Genomic DNA, 16,071 nt, shown 5'->3' on the forward strand with positions numbered 1-16,071 from the left:
TCACCCCAGTAATTGTACTTGTCTGAGTGTCTGTTTTGTGATCTCTGCGCAAGGAGTTTCAGGTGTTTTGCTGAATAGCTACAGAGTTTCAGGTGTTTTGCTTCTTACCTACTCAGTAGGGTATAAATATGCTGTGCAAAATAAACTCTCGGGGCCGCTGCAGTAGTGACTGTGAGCCCTCCCGAATCTATCATCTCTTATCTTTTTCTTAATTCTCACTCCCCCTCTCAGGTGCTGTTCGTCCTAGGCCGGCTGGCTCCGGCAGGTGTCCTTGTTTTTCTCTTCCCTGCCTGCCTTCGCATGTCCTTAGAGACTTCTCATCTGAGGTCTGAGATGTATAGTTCTTTCATTTCTATTCCACTATTATTATATAGGGACCCTATTGATGTGGTGGTCATGTTGGGGGGAAGGGAAGAGAAAACATACTATAGTCCTATTATTATGGACGGAATGTGTCTACCAAAGTTGATATGTTAAAACCCAAACCCCCAGTGAAACAGTAATTGGAAGTGAGGGCTTTGGGGGTGATTTTAAGTAATGAGGGCGGAGCCCTGATGAATGATATTAGTGTTCTTATAAAAAAGACCCAGAGAGCTCTCCCATCCTTCAACCATATGAATGAATACACGGTGAGAAGACAGTTAGCTATCTATGAACCAGCAAGTGAGCCTTCACTAGACTGAAAATATACTGAAATGTGTCTTATTATAGAATACATCAATCAACATTTCTCATGATTTCTCTCTTAAAATTTGGAATTAGAAGTATTGAAAATTATGAATGGAAGTTACCCCATCTATCCCTTCAGTGCTTCTCCAGTCGTGGTCAGTGATCTTATCTCTTTGAGAATTTCCTGAGGTTGGCCAGTTAAAAATGAAGGTACCCGAGTCCCACTGTAGTGTGATTAAATGAGTCTCTGGGGGTGGGGGGCAGTGGCAGCGGCAGCGGGTGGAGGATGATACTTTGACTCTGTATTTAACAAAGTCTCTTAAGTGTTTTCAGTACACTCTAAAGATTAAAGGCATGTGTATAGCCATGCTACCCTGAACAAGCCTGATCCTGTCTGATTTTGGAAGCTAAGCAGGGTCAAGCCTGGTTAGTACTTGAATGGGAGACCACCTAGAAAGACCAGGTGCTGTAGGCATAAAAAATAAAAAATAGGAGATTGTAAACTGACAAGGTCTTTGCAATCTGTGAGGTCAATGAAGGGTTGCCTTGCCTAAAAAAAAAAAAAAAAATTTAAGTCATGCATCTAGCTCAGTTGGTTTATCTGTCTCTTGGTCTCTTCTTGAAGACTTCCAGTGATGTGGAAGTTATTCAGTTATTTCTGAATAACTTTTCATTGTATGAATATACAAAAATTTATCCGTTCACTTCTCGATGGACATTTGAACTGTTTACATCTTTTGGTTATTATAAACAAGCCGGTCGAGCATTTTCGTAAAAGCCTTTTTAAATATGTTTTCATTTATTTTGGATAATTAAGAGTGGATTTATGAGGTGATACGTGTTTAACTTTATAAACTGCAAATTTTTCTTCAAAGTGATTGCACTATTTTACACTCTCGTCAGAAATGTTCCAGCTGATACCCTTAACACAGTGTTATCAAGCTTGATGATTTTAATCATTCTAGTGGTTAATAAATAGTATCTCACTGAGCTTTAAACTTGAATTTCCATGACCTTAAAAATGTTTAATACTTTTTCTTTATTGGTTTTTCTTATATCTGTGTGTGTGCATTTATAAGGTCTATGTCTTTTGCCCAATTTTAAGTGGATTCTTGGCCTTTTTGGTTTTGATTTGTAAATCCATTTGCATTTTATAGAAAAATCTCACCCTTTCTTGAAAGACTTGGATATAATACATCAATACATGGAAATTTCATAATTTATAAATTGTTTTTGATGATTTTGTTATATGTATTCTTTATCTCGTGATGAAAATATACACTTTATTCTTAATTCATGGATAAAAAATTAAAGCAAACCATCCTATAAATATTTTTCAAGGCACAAGGGGACCAAAAATGTGGTTAGCTCAAAATTGGGTGCATAAATCTGTTTGAATCTTATGATTTACTGCCTCAAAAGAAGGTATCTGTTCCATTTCTACCCAATGAAAACAATTTAAAAATTCCTACTAAGCAAATGTTTGCACTGTTTTGGCTAAATATGATCAATTTGCTTTGTCTATTTACAAAACAACCTTGGGAGATTAAAATCAAGTTATCTTGCTTGTTTTCTATAAAGATGAGAGAACAGTTCTGGAAGCTTCTTTCTCAGTTGCAGTTGAATTCTGACTGACAGTGTTTATGTAGCTGATCTTTTCTGTACTGATCTCTTAGAGCCTATGTTCCTTCTTTGCAATGTCCTAACACACAGGACAGGGGGATTTATTGCTCCTGTTTGGTATAAAACTTAGCAATAGTTCTCTGCCACCTGAAAGACATGATTTATAGATCTAAAATCCAATTGACTGATTTGGGACATTGATCCTAGCTCATAATTCTATTCACCTTCTGGATAAAGAATTCCCAGAGCAAATCTTCCTGGTATTCAGTTAACAACTTGAGCTTGCCTAAATGTGTCAGAATGTACTTAACCTTGGCCTCTAGCACTTATTCTACTGCTTTTATTAATTATTAACAAACACTTTTCAATACATATTTATTGAAGATCTATTTTTTTTATGCAATTATCTAGGAAGCATTAATTTTCCAGAGGCCATCCTGTTATAGCATATAGCATAGTAGTATGTATATCCAGTTAATTAGTATACATGTTTACATGCTAAAACTGGGGTTCGTTGACTCTTAGTTTTGAAAATACAGCAGCCTAGGTACCCTAAAATCCTTCAGTACAACTTCATAGAAATGTTGACTAAGGAAAATAATTCTTTGAAGTTCTTTCAATACATCGCTGGACTCACTAGAAAAAATAATCACCAGATGTCAGAGTCGAGGGACGTGGAAAATAGTAAAAATAAATGTTTTAAATCTGTTACATACATGCCGAGAAAAAAAAAAACAAAACATTTGCTATGCCTTCAGTTTCTCTTTTCTTTTACCTAATTCTACCTCTCTGTGCTCTTCGCTCACTGAAACGATATCTGTCCCCAGCCTACGAACTTTCATAGTATTTGGACATAGTAACCTTTTCCTTCAAAGATGTTTGCAAGACATGTGGAGATCTGTTTTCCTTAGTTCTGAGTTGTGTTAATCATAGGAGTGGATATTAAGAGAAACAGGTTGTGTTCTGCCAGCTCTGGGTGCCAGATATTGAATGACATGAGTGTTGATAGGTTGTTTCATGAAAGTGTTATGAAGAATCCTTAAAAGTGCAGATCAAGTCCTCTCACTTATTCAGCCCTGAACTATTTTTCTAGGGCTACTGTCACAGAGTAACACAAACAAGTAGTTTACACAATAGATATGTATTGTCTCACAATTCTGGAAGCTAGAAGCCAATGAAGATGTCATCAGGGTTAAGTCCTGCTGAGGGTTGTGACCTGGCTTCTTGTGCTTTGCTTGGCAAATTTTAGCATTCTTTGGTTTGTAGAAGTGTCACCCTGATCCCTGCCTTCATCTGTATATGGCGTTCTCCCTATATGTGTGCCTAAGTTCAAATTTTCCCTTTTTATGTAGATACTAGACATACTGGATGAGGACCTATCCTACTCCAGTACAGCCTCATTTTATCTAATTACATCTACGATGATTCTATTTCCTAATGAAGTCATATTCTGAGGACCCGAGGGTTAGTACTTCAATATATTAATTAGGGGCAGAGGATAACCTATAATAATAATACATAAGAGTAGTACTGAAAAAATGGAAGACAATTGCACAGAAATACCTTTCCTGCATGAAAGATAGAAGTGGAGGAGACCTCTCCTGATTACGTAGGTCCTGTAGTCCTTGAATGGGTCAATGCAGGCAGAAGAACTATAACTAATGGACACTTGACAGTGTTGGCGGGAGGGTATTGAGAACTATTGATTTGATTTAGATAATTTAAGGAATGAATTTTACTTGTACTCTAAATATCGTGAAATAAACATATAGGGATAGTAGCTTTCCATGTGAATATAAAGAAGGAATTAAAGTTCACATAGTATATAAGTCAGGATTCAGCCAGAGAAGTGAAATAGCAGAGGAGTGTTAAGCATCATTTAAGTCCATGGATTGTAGTTCTGGCAGAAGTATTGCAGGCATGGAAAGCAAATAAGTAAGAATAAAGTGTCACTTCAATATAATGTAATCAACCTGACATCAGGTAGCTAAATTTTCACCTTGAGGAATGGTGCCATATCAGGGCTCAGTGGCGGTATCTGCTGCTGGCAGTTGGGTACTCAGCAGTGGCTGTCATCAGGTTGGCTTTGATGAGTGCCAGTCTTCTTGTTGAGCCCATGCATGCCTTCTGCCCCTTCTATGTGGCCACTGTGTTCATGAACCCAACGGGGTCTCACTGGTATCCACAAAATGGGTGATCCTATCCACTTGATCATTTAAATGCTTCTCTGCTGTCACCCTGGATAAACTTTTACATGGGACAGAAATCTTTACATTCTGTGCTCAGAAAAATCTATCTATATACCTCCTCCCCAGGTCATTTTGTCATCAAGACTCTTTGGCTCATAATATATTGGGATCTAAGTCTAGGTTTGTACCTCTAGTTCTAAGTTTTTAGAAAATGACTGTATAAAAATTTCTCATTCCATTCACTTCCTAGCCAATTTCAACAAAGAGCTATTGGTCTTATTGTAGTAGAGTAATTCGCTTGTTACTAAGTTAGCTCTTATTTCATTGACACTTTGATTTAACAGAGTCATTAAAAAAGGTCCCAAATCTTGTGGCAAGAATCTAAATCAGATGTTTAATCTATACTATACATGGAATTCTGCAAATCTCAGCAGTTGAGAGCTTCCTTTTGTCAAATACTTCCTTAACAAATACTTCTAATAACTATGCCATCGTCCCTTGTGAGATGTCATTATTACTTAATTACCCTGTGCTAACAACGTACATGGAGAATGCCAGAAGGTGAACAGACACAAAATTGCATGGTGGAAGGACTCCAGTTTTTTAGCTTAGTGACAAGGCCTAGAACACTAAGAGAAATTCAATGATAGTTTTTCAGATATATGAATGGTTATGGTTAAAATGGAAGTATTTATATTACCATTTGGGGACTATCACGTCACACCATTCTGTCATCCATGTGTTTCATTGTGTTTATTAACCACTAGATAATCTGAAAAATAGGGATAATAGTTATTCAATGATCTTGGATGTGCACATACTCTACATTCGTCAAAAAAGATTTCAGCAAAACATCAGATAGAAAAATAGGCAATAAATCAGAATATTGATAGGTTTACTGTGCTGAAAAATGTCACTCTGAGTCCTGAACCTCTTGGGCTTAAGTTATGAACCCAAGTGACATTTAACAACCCCTGAAGTTTGATATTTCCTCTTAAGTGTGTCAATCACTGAAGATTTATTACCCACTTATATTTTTATGGTTATGTCAGAGAGATTTTCTGTCACATTAGTGACTTCTAACATGGGGAAATACTAAGAATGTCAAAAGCAGAGCAGAACACAGATGGAATAGCCAATTATAGATGGTTTCTAGTTGCAATGAAATCCAAATAATGAAAAAATAGAAAGGTTTTAGCCTCACCGCTTGCTTTCCTTTATTTTTCTGCTTATTAAATCCTGTTCCTTCATTTATATTTCATTTCTTTCTGATACTAAACATGTTCTTTAGCACCTACATAGACATTCTGTATATACATAACTTGTAGATTCCAGCTGGAGAGATCGAGCTTTTGTGTGTATATGTTGTTTGTTTGCTGGGAAGGCAGTGAAGGAAGATAACATCAGCATTCCACAGTATACTTCTAGTCTTCCCAACTCAAGAAAATCATAGTTAGGGTCTATTTAAAGAACAACTAAGGTAAATAGATGAAAAGAATCCATTTAATAGAAGACTTGAGAACCATTATCAAAAAATAATAAAATATGAAAGGGACATGATCAAAATCTGTAAATTAAATAAAGATATCAAACAATACAGCGAACATGTGCTCATTAAACAGTAGTAGAACATGAGAGGAGGAGCACGATGACTTAGCCAAAATTTATCTTGTCAAATCTTATACTTCTTAATCTCCTAGGAGTCCTGTCAGGCTCTCAGAGTAGACTTTCAGACTCCTCTCTCAACTGCTATAGGGTGAGAGAGAAGCATATCACTGTTTATTTTTAGTAGAGGGTAGGAATGCACAGAACACCTTTCAGAGAATTCTTTCCCTCTTCTATTAGTCATTTACTTTCTCAAAGTTAATGAAGAACTGAATATCACAAAACCAGTTTTCACCCATCTCCTTCATGAATCCTAATCAGATGGTCACAAACCATGCTTTAGAATACGGGAAGAACTAGCATTTATTGTTTTGTTTTTAGCCTTTTGTGCTTTAACTGAAACAGGGAGAAAAAGAGTCCAGTTCACCATCCTATCACATAGATATTGCGTTCTTTATTTTAATGATGATTAAGCTTAGGTTTGTCAGCAGTAAGGTGACCTTTTCAAGGTCACACAGCTATTGGAGAAAGAATCGAGATTCAAAACCATGTCTGTTTGATACTAGGACACATCTAAAAAATTCATAATGTCAAATTTCGAAAAAAGATTAAGCCGTAAAAGAAATTTTTTCCCTCATTTCCTACTGTGCTGCATATTCTCCATTCTGCATTTCCATATCTGTTTCCTACTAGTTTCTATCATGATTTGTGCTTTAAAAGGTGACCATAACAGAACCCAAGTGAAGTCTTTTGCTTCTGGATTCTGGTTGGTTTTGGCTAGTGACAGGCACAAGCAGGAGATGAGGGAAGGCAGGAAGATAATGAGTTAGGGGCATTTATTCCTCTGACTCCTTCCCTACCAGGGCTGTGACTTAGTGGTAGCCGCAGTTCTCTTCTGAGAGCCACAGCTTGTCTGACAGATTGTTTTCAGATCCAGTAAGTGTGGCCTCCCCTTGCATTGTCGGATCAAGTGGTAGTGATGGCATTTGCTGGGTACTATAGTACCCCTCATTGGTTTCCCTGGATACTTTTTAATAGCTTTGTAAATAGTGTATTCATTAAACTCTTCAGAAGTACCCATCTGTTTCCTATTGGGAGCTTGGCAAATATACTCAAAAATTGGTAGGCCCGTTTATTCATGTTATATTTGTGTAAAGAACAACATTGTTTTTCCAGTTCTCTGTTATAGGTGAAGGTGTTGGTATAGGGAAGGGACAGAACTTTTAACACATAAAAATATTGCATGAAAATGGAATATAGAAATAGTGTTTTTGAATCTTGACACCCTTAAAATGTCATTACATAGGGGACTTGCAGAAATACAAATATATATTTTTTCTTTCATATTTTTATGAACTTTATTATGTAAGAAAAATATAGTTCTTACAATTTAAAAATATGTATATTATATCCTTCTTAGGACAACTGAACTTGCCAGTTGAAAATATTTCAGGCCTTCTCAAATAAAACATCTCTATTAAGTATAAACATTAATTTAATTTTACAAGAAATAATATATGTAGCTTCATTTAGATCACCCTGCCTATTTAAATTGTCTAGTTTTCTATTGTGCCTTTTCATTGCTTGGCATGTGGATGTATGGCAGGTTCATTATGACGTTATACTATCCAAGAAAAAGAAGGCCTAGAATCTATAAAAATCCAAATATAATAACTTGAGCAACTCCTTGAAGTGAGGTTGTGGAGAGAAATCAGTAATCCAATGACAGTGTCCTTTGTTTGGGACAACAGATAAAGACATTTTGCCAATATATTTATTCAAAGTCTACTATTACTATGTGACTCTGGATAAATCCGTTTAATCTTATTAACTCTATGACCATGATGACATATAGATCAAAGTAAGTTATTTGTCCTTCAATAAAAACAACAAAAAAATAAAATAATGATGATGCACTCATTATTTTATAACACATTGCACCTATTTTTGTGCTAAGTTCTTTCCTTGACAAATGACATGTCTGAATTCCTCAGGAAAATATTCTACATGAATTTCAAGGAAGCTTTTGGTAAGGTTATTGCATTATAAATCATGATTTCACTCTTTATTAACGAGAAATTTGTCAAGAAAAACATAAGATTATTCTGAGCTTTTATTGATTTCCTTTTCCCTCAGCCTTTGTGAAAAGGAACACACCATTAATTAAGCTACTTGAGTTCATAAAGTTCCAGTAAATAATGCTTGAATCTTATATTTTATCACTAATATCAGAATCCAGTTCCACAAGAATTACTTACCTACCAAGCAGATAATTCAGAGTAATAAAAAACAGAATGGCAGTCTTACCTCTCTACATCCAATTTTTTTATTCTTTCATTTTAATACACTTAAAGTTCTTTTAAACAGTTTAGATGCGTGTCTCCCTTCTTTAAGTATTAAGAAATTGTATTTTCTTCTTTAAAAGAAGAGATAATATGTTACTGTGAACCAGAAGTTGCTTCAATTAGTTTTGAGGTGGAATTATTGTTAAAAAGTTCTAAGTAACAATGTTTCCAAAAGTAAAGGCTTATTTTTGATAATAACCCTTTAAATTTTAATTTGTTAGTTGACGAATAGTAGTGGCCTACCTCTGAATCTTATGCCTGAGTTTGCATAGAAGAGAAAAAGCAAAACAAACTTCAAATTACCTCTACATATCTTCTTATGGCTGAGTGATATTCCATTGTATATATGTACCACATCCTCTTTATCCAATCATCTATTGAAGGGAACTTCAGTTGTTTTCATGCCATGGCCATACTACAATAAACATTGTGGTACATATATCTTTATGGACAAATATTTTCAACTTTTTGGGGGTAGATACCTAGAAGACAGATTACTGGGTAATTCTAGCATTAATTTTTTGAGGAACCTCCATACTGTTTTTTATAGTGGCTGTACCAATTTACATTCCCATCAGCAGTATGAGAGTTCCTTTTTCCCTACAGCCTCTCTATCACATGTTATTACCTGTTTTGTTGATAACAGCCATTCTTAAAAGTGTAAGGTGTTATCTCATTGTGATTTTGATTTGCATTTCCCTAATAGTTAGTGAAGCTGAGGATCTTTTCATATGTCTGTTGGCCATTTGTACGTATCCTTGGGAGCAGTGTCTGTTCAGGTCCTCTGCCCATTTTTTAATTGGATTATTTGGTTTCTTTATTGTTGTGTTGTACAAGTTCTTTGTATATTTTGGATATCAGCCCCTTATCAGAGACGTTGTTTGCAAATATCTTCTCTCATTTGATTGGTCGCCTCTTTATCTTATTGATGGTTTCTTTTGCAATAAATTGTATTGGGAAAATTGGAAAGCTATCTGCAAAAGAATGAAACCAGACTACTATCATCATATACGAAAATTAACTCAAAATTGATCAGACCTGAATATAAACCTGAAACAATAAATTGAACAGAAGAAAACATTGTTACTAAACTCATGGACCTTGGTTTTAAAGAGGATTTAATGAATTTGACCTCAAAGGCAAGAGAAGTAAAAGCAAAAATAAATGAATGGGACTATATCAAACTAAACTTCTGCACTGCAAAAGAAACCATCAATAAGATAAAGAGGCAACCAGCCAAATGGGAGAATATATTTGAAATTTCTTGGTCCATTCGTCATCATGCTCAGCACTATATATACAAGATGCTTTTATATAAAATGAGATGAATTTACATGGTCCGTACATATGGCATGCATTTTCATCCAATATAATCATAAGGAAATTGTTTACTTTTCAGTTGTCTCTCTATATTTTTGTTTTCTTAAAATTTCTCATTGTGCTAGTTGTCTCTCTACACTTGTTTTTTTTTTGTTTGTTTAAATTTCTCGTGCTGCTATAACACGTTTCTAAAACCTCTTTTACAAAAGAGTGCATACTTAAACCTCTAAGCTTTTGATTTGACTATACCAGTGTATAATATGATGGCATTATTTTGTTTTCTTTACTATTTTATCAATTATTTGAGGCTTTCTTTTAAACTATAAGTAAAATAGTAAATCTATCTTTAAAAGTTAGTCTACTTAAAAAATTAGTACTGAAAATGATAGTACTGAGATTAGGGAAACACTTAAATAATCCTCCATTTTTTATAGATCAGATTGATAAACTTTCTTCTGTATAGGATGAGATAGTAAATATTTTACGTTTTTCTGGTCATACAATTTCTGTTTCTGTGGCAACTATTCTACTCTACCATTGAAGTGAGAGAGTAGCCATAAATAATATATAAGTGGATGAGTGTGGTTGTTCAAATAAAATAAAAACAGGTAGGATTTGGCCCTGTAGTTTGCTGACTCATGATATTAATTGAGAGACTAGAGGATCGGAGAAGATATTTTTTTTCTTTTAAGCCCAACCAACTGGTTCGTGACAGATCTAGTGCTTGTATTCTCCCAAGCATTTTATGTTATGGCATGTTACACCAGAAAATATCTTCTCAGATTTCTTCAGTTTAAGAAGTTTCACCAAAGGAGTGGTTCATTTTCTTTTTATTCTTATTTTTTCTTCTCTATTTTTTTCAGGCTTGAGGGATTATTTGGCTTGTAGGTTATTTTTATTCACATCATATATATTTTTATATGAATTCTTATTGGAACTATTATATTATTATGTTATATGCACTGTTGGTTCTAGTCCACTGGTATTCATTATGCATTAATAATAAAGATAAAATAATAAATACAGAAATGCATATGGTATGAAAACTGAAATTATTTGAATTAGATATTTAACAGAAAATATAGATAGGTGGTTTGCAAAGATTAATGCAATGAAATGTGACCTAAACATATAAGGCATTTAATATACTTGTGTTTCTGAAAATGCCACACCAGCGAATTGCATTTCTAATAACTTACCATTGGAATATAATTTAGCTTTTTTTTGCATAAAAGTTTAAATTAGTTATTAATTGGGGTCACAAAAAAAAGATTAACACTATATCAAATTTGGTTGATAACTTTCATTCAAATCCCACACTCGACATAAGATTAGAAACCAAAAATATTTTTCATCCTTCAGTTGCTGGAGTGAGCATCATAGGAAGCAAACAGCTCCGTCACATACTCCTTTCCTCAACCCAAACTTTTCTACATTATTAGAAGAAGGCTATTGCCAAAGACACTTTTTCCAGCTCTAAGGAGTACTTAAATGATTGAATGTCAACTTTAAAATTAATGTGTTCTATGGCCAGTTTATTATCTCATAAATAGAAGTACTAGTGGTCCCAATAGAGGATAAAATAAAGAGTTCTCGACTCTTTATAAAAATTAAAAAGTAACATATTTAAGTGGAGAAAATTAATATTTTTAATGAACATTTAGCTTTTGAAAATTCGACTTGAGGTAATGTAGCCCCATATAGTATTCATTTTTATTGATATGATGAACATATAAATCACTTTTTAAATTCTGAATTAACTTAATATATTCAGCAATTTGTCTATAAAATTATTTTGATCAAAAAATGATTTATCTCACTTTCACTGAGGTTTTTGTCAGCTTGTTTGGAAAAATCAGGTGTAAATTTAGATTTTCTTCATATTTAAATTAAAACCCTGAAGAATTTTGCATAATTTGAGAACTTCACCATAAATATCACAGATTATGGACACAGTTCCAAATTTAATGATGATTTGTTTTCTATTTATTTGTAAGTATGTAATTTATAACACTTGTTCTCATAGAAACATGTTGTGATGAAAAATAAAATTTATAAGTCTAGTCCAAAAATTATTTTTTTGACTTATCCATAGTACTGTAAAAGCTAACTACCACATACAATGTATTTTCCTTTAAGAAGCTTTACCAAAGGAATGATTTGGTGAAATAACTGAATAAATGTGTTCCAGTTTCCAGTAATGTACTCTGTCTCAGGCGCATATAAAGAGTACTCTTGTCATCTTTAAATGCTTGAGACTCTATCGGAGAGCCCTACCCCATTCCCTAGATGATTGTCTTGATCTTAGTTCCTCACCTTGGTCTTGACACCTCGATTTTCCTTTTTTTTCCCCTCCTTTGATGCAAATTAGATTTTTCAAACCTGGCCCATTGTTTACATTCATTATATTTTCTGAAAATATAAACCAATTATTTTGCTCACTTTCTTAGTCTGCTGGGGATACAATAACAAAATAGTACAGACTAGGTGTCTTGAACAGCAGACATTTATTTCCTCACAGACCTGGAGGCTAGAAGTCTGTGACAGGATGTCAGAATGGTCCATTTCTGGTAAGGCCTCTCTTCCCAGCTTGTAGGCAGACTCCATCTCACTGTGTGTTCATATGACCTCTTATTGTGAGTGCACAGAGAGAGTGAGGAAGTGAAATCTTTGGTGTCTCTTCTAATAGGGACACTAATCCTATTATGTCAGGGCCCCACTCTTACGACCTCATGTCACTTTTAATTAGCTCCTTTTAGGCCCTATATTCAAATATGACCACATCAGGGGGTTAGGGCTTCAACATATGAATTTATGGGGGAATGGACACAATTCGATCAGTAGCACTCACGAAAGGAAAGATGTGTATTAAGTAATATAAAGCAGGTGAAACCTAAAAAAGTCCCTGGTCCCTATTTTCCTGTAATTCAAATTCCTTCAGATCTTTTATGCTATTTTAATTTTCATTAAGCAACAATTTAAAGCTTCATCTTTGTTCTCCATCATTTTGCTTTCCATATTCTGTATTTATTGTTTTAGTCAAACAGCCAGTTGGTTGCAAACTGTTTCTCAGATTGCTGTACTAATACTACTTTTATTAGAATCACTTTCAGGACTGGTTAACATATTGACTCATATTTTACCTAGATTCAGATTCGGAATTTCTGAAAATACAAACCTGTCCCAGACATTTTAAAAAGATTCTACTAAGCACAAAAGTTTGAAAACCGTGGACTAGATAGGGACTGCATGATTAATCAAAATTGGGAAGCGACTCATATGTTAAAGCAGAGATAGCATTTTCCATAAAGTGTGCAGCATTACAGTAGCTCAGTGAATCCATCCTGGGAACAAACAAATCTTCCCTTCCAAACTGAATCCTCTAACAGAGTGTGTCCTTTGCATCACTTTTCAAAAAGGAGTGGTATTATTGATAATGGAAAATCAAGCCCATCAACCATGAATGTGTTCAGACCTTCAAGCCCACACCTGTCTCATTCTCTCATCTAATAAATTTATAGGTATAAATGCCGATCAAGCAAACCAGATGCTCTTACACAAAAACTTTAAAATAATTATAAGAAGCCACGAACACCTGTGCTCAATACTTAGCTGTCAGAGTTTCAAAATCTAAAGCTGTGCTTAATGGATTCAAGCCTTAAGACATTTTAAGGTGAATTTGGCGAAAGATGCTTTCATTCTCTGCTTTAAAGTTGGTAGCTGGCAAACAAAGGAGACATTAAAAGGATCCACAATCAAAAATGAAAGGTTTTTTGACTCAGCTGTCTTTACTAAACTATTCCCTTTTTCAGCTAGTCATCATACTTGATTTGCTCTTCCTCTCTCTCAAAGGTCAGCTTATTTAAAGTATGTATAAATTCTGAGAAATAAATAAGCAAGAAGCCCCACATTGTTATATGGATACAATGAAACAGAAGAGTTACAGAGTATGAAGCCTATAAAGCCATAATACTACTGGGTTGGGATTAACATAGCCAGATGGTTCATGGTGATCCTGGTGGTGCACTTAAGGCTTTAATAAATAGATGAGGATTATTTATGTGAAGGGAATAAGAAAAAGGTATGTAATATGCTGTCAGCAGCATGAGATCGAGTATTAATTAAGAATCTTAATAATTATTAATCAACTAATTAAGAATAGTTATTAATAACAAAAGCAAAGGCAACGAGAGCAAAAATAAACAAGTAGAACTATATCATACTAAAAAGATTCTGCACAGCAAAGGAAACTCAACAAAATAAAAAGCCACCTACAGAATGGGAAAAAGTATATGTAAATTATGAAATGCATAAGGGGTTAATATCCAAAATACATAAGGAACTCACACAACTCAATGTCAAAAAAATAAAAATAATACTGTTTAAAAATGGGCAAAGGCTTGAATAGATTTTTTTTTTTTCCAAAGAAGACGCACAAATGGCCAACAGATATATTTAAAAAGTGCTCAACATCACATCAGGACAATGAAAATCAAAACCACAATGAGTTATCACCTCATCATGGATGGTTATTAAAAAGACAAGAGATAAGTATTGGCAAGAACATGGATATGCAGCAAAGGGGAACCCTTACACTGTTAAAGTGTGAAAAAGATAAAGGATGTAACAAAGACTCAGTTCTGCAGTATCAAATTAGAGTTAACGGAAGCTTAATCATCAGGGAAGGGTTATGGATTCCAACCAAGTAAAGAGATAAAGAATAATTTTCAGATATAAGATATTGGATGAATGCCCAGGAATGAATCTGGGCCAAATATTTCACTGAACTATAAACTCCTTAAAAGCAATGATTTTCTCTTTTGGTCACTTCTATCTCCTGTACCTAAAACATGTTTGGCATATGATAAGAAATTATAAAATATTTGCTGAATAAATGCATATGTGAGCAAATTGCAACTCACAGATGTCATCTAGTGCACAGTGGAACTGGTGTAGGGAAACCAGGGTGTGTGAATCTAGTCTTTAGCTAAGATAGAAGGTAAAAAGAGTTGAAGAATGTGAGAGACTGAATTAAAATTAAGGAGAATATTTAGATTATTTGTTGGGAGTGAGGTTTTATTTTTATTTTACTTAACCACATGGACTGAATTCAATTTTATTTGTTTTATCTTTGTTTCACTGCATGGAGACTCATGGGAAAAGCAAATTCATTTTAGATTCAATTAAAACTGTATTTTCTTTTCACACCTGAGGTTAGTGTACCTAGTTACAAAAACAAAATGACAATTTATTTGCCAATTATTGAAATATCTCAGAGCATCTAAAAGAACCCAAGGAAATGCAGACATCGAATCTGATCCCTGAATACATAATGATACTTTGTTTACGTATTCAGACTGTTGCTCCATTTTTCTAGGGTGAGGCATTCTGCCTGCCTTCCTCAGAGCTCTGTTTGTTACTGAAGGATGTAATTCAGTGTCTTGTATTTGGAGTTCTTAGGTCTGATTTGTTCCTAAATACACAACACTATTTTGCATGTCTTTTTTATATCAGATGCCAATCAAGGTGTGCTGTTAAGGTCCGAATAAGCTGGTAACTGATTAGTAAAATGACAGGAAATATTTTATAACCCAAACCTTTCATCCCATTTTTTTGATATCAGAGACTCTAGATAATTCTAACATTTGTTTCTAATATGCTACATTATTATTGAGATTACATGAGACCTTCAAAACAGTATGAAATTTAAATAAAAATAGTTAAGTAGAACTAGCTTCCTATTGTGCCTCTGCTACTTATTAACTGGTTACAGTAGATAGGTGATGTCTGAATCTCAGATTCTCTACTATAATAAGATAATATCATTGACTACATGACTAATGCGAAGATTAAAAATAACTATAAAGAGCCTGAACATGATAGCCATTCAATAAATGGAAAAATTATTTTACTGTTGGAGTAACATTACTATTATGTGAGTAACCTTAACTTATTTTCATTTTTATTCACAGACCAAGGACAGGGGATTTACTAGTAGAATTTTAAAATTTTAATAATTAAGAAGCTCAAAGATTTTTATTCCATAATCTTATTAAAATTATAGAGAAAAAACACTTTTAGCCCGCTTATTTTAAAAGCTAACTCTTGTTTTTTATGGCATTCTGATGAACAATATGTCATCAAATTATAATAATTAAATTGGACTGGATACTACACCAGAAGTTGGATTTTAAAAATAGTATTTTATAATGAAAACAGCTTCCATAAGACCTTAATAAATTTTTTATATTAAGACTTCCTACTGTGAATTAAATGGCACCCTGGGGGGTTAACATAGTTGAGGGGTTTCCCACGATGTT

The 16,071-nt window shown here is 34.1% G+C and overlaps 1 protein-coding gene and 1 pseudogene across 1 annotated transcript in view; both read left to right on the forward strand.

Moving 5' to 3' along the window:
- HTR1A (5-hydroxytryptamine receptor 1A) overlaps positions 1-16,071 on the forward strand; it is a 400,825-nt gene that overhangs the window by 287,634 nt on the left and 97,120 nt on the right. The gene's annotated exons all lie outside the window — the stretch shown is intronic.
- On the forward strand, positions 1,026-1,144 carry LOC118606982 (annotated as a pseudogene).

Source organism: Rousettus aegyptiacus, unplaced genomic scaffold, assembly GCF_014176215.1.
Source record: "Rousettus aegyptiacus isolate mRouAeg1 unplaced genomic scaffold, mRouAeg1.p scaffold_m13_p_8, whole genome shotgun sequence".
NCBI lineage: Eukaryota > Metazoa > Chordata > Mammalia > Chiroptera > Pteropodidae > Rousettus > Rousettus aegyptiacus.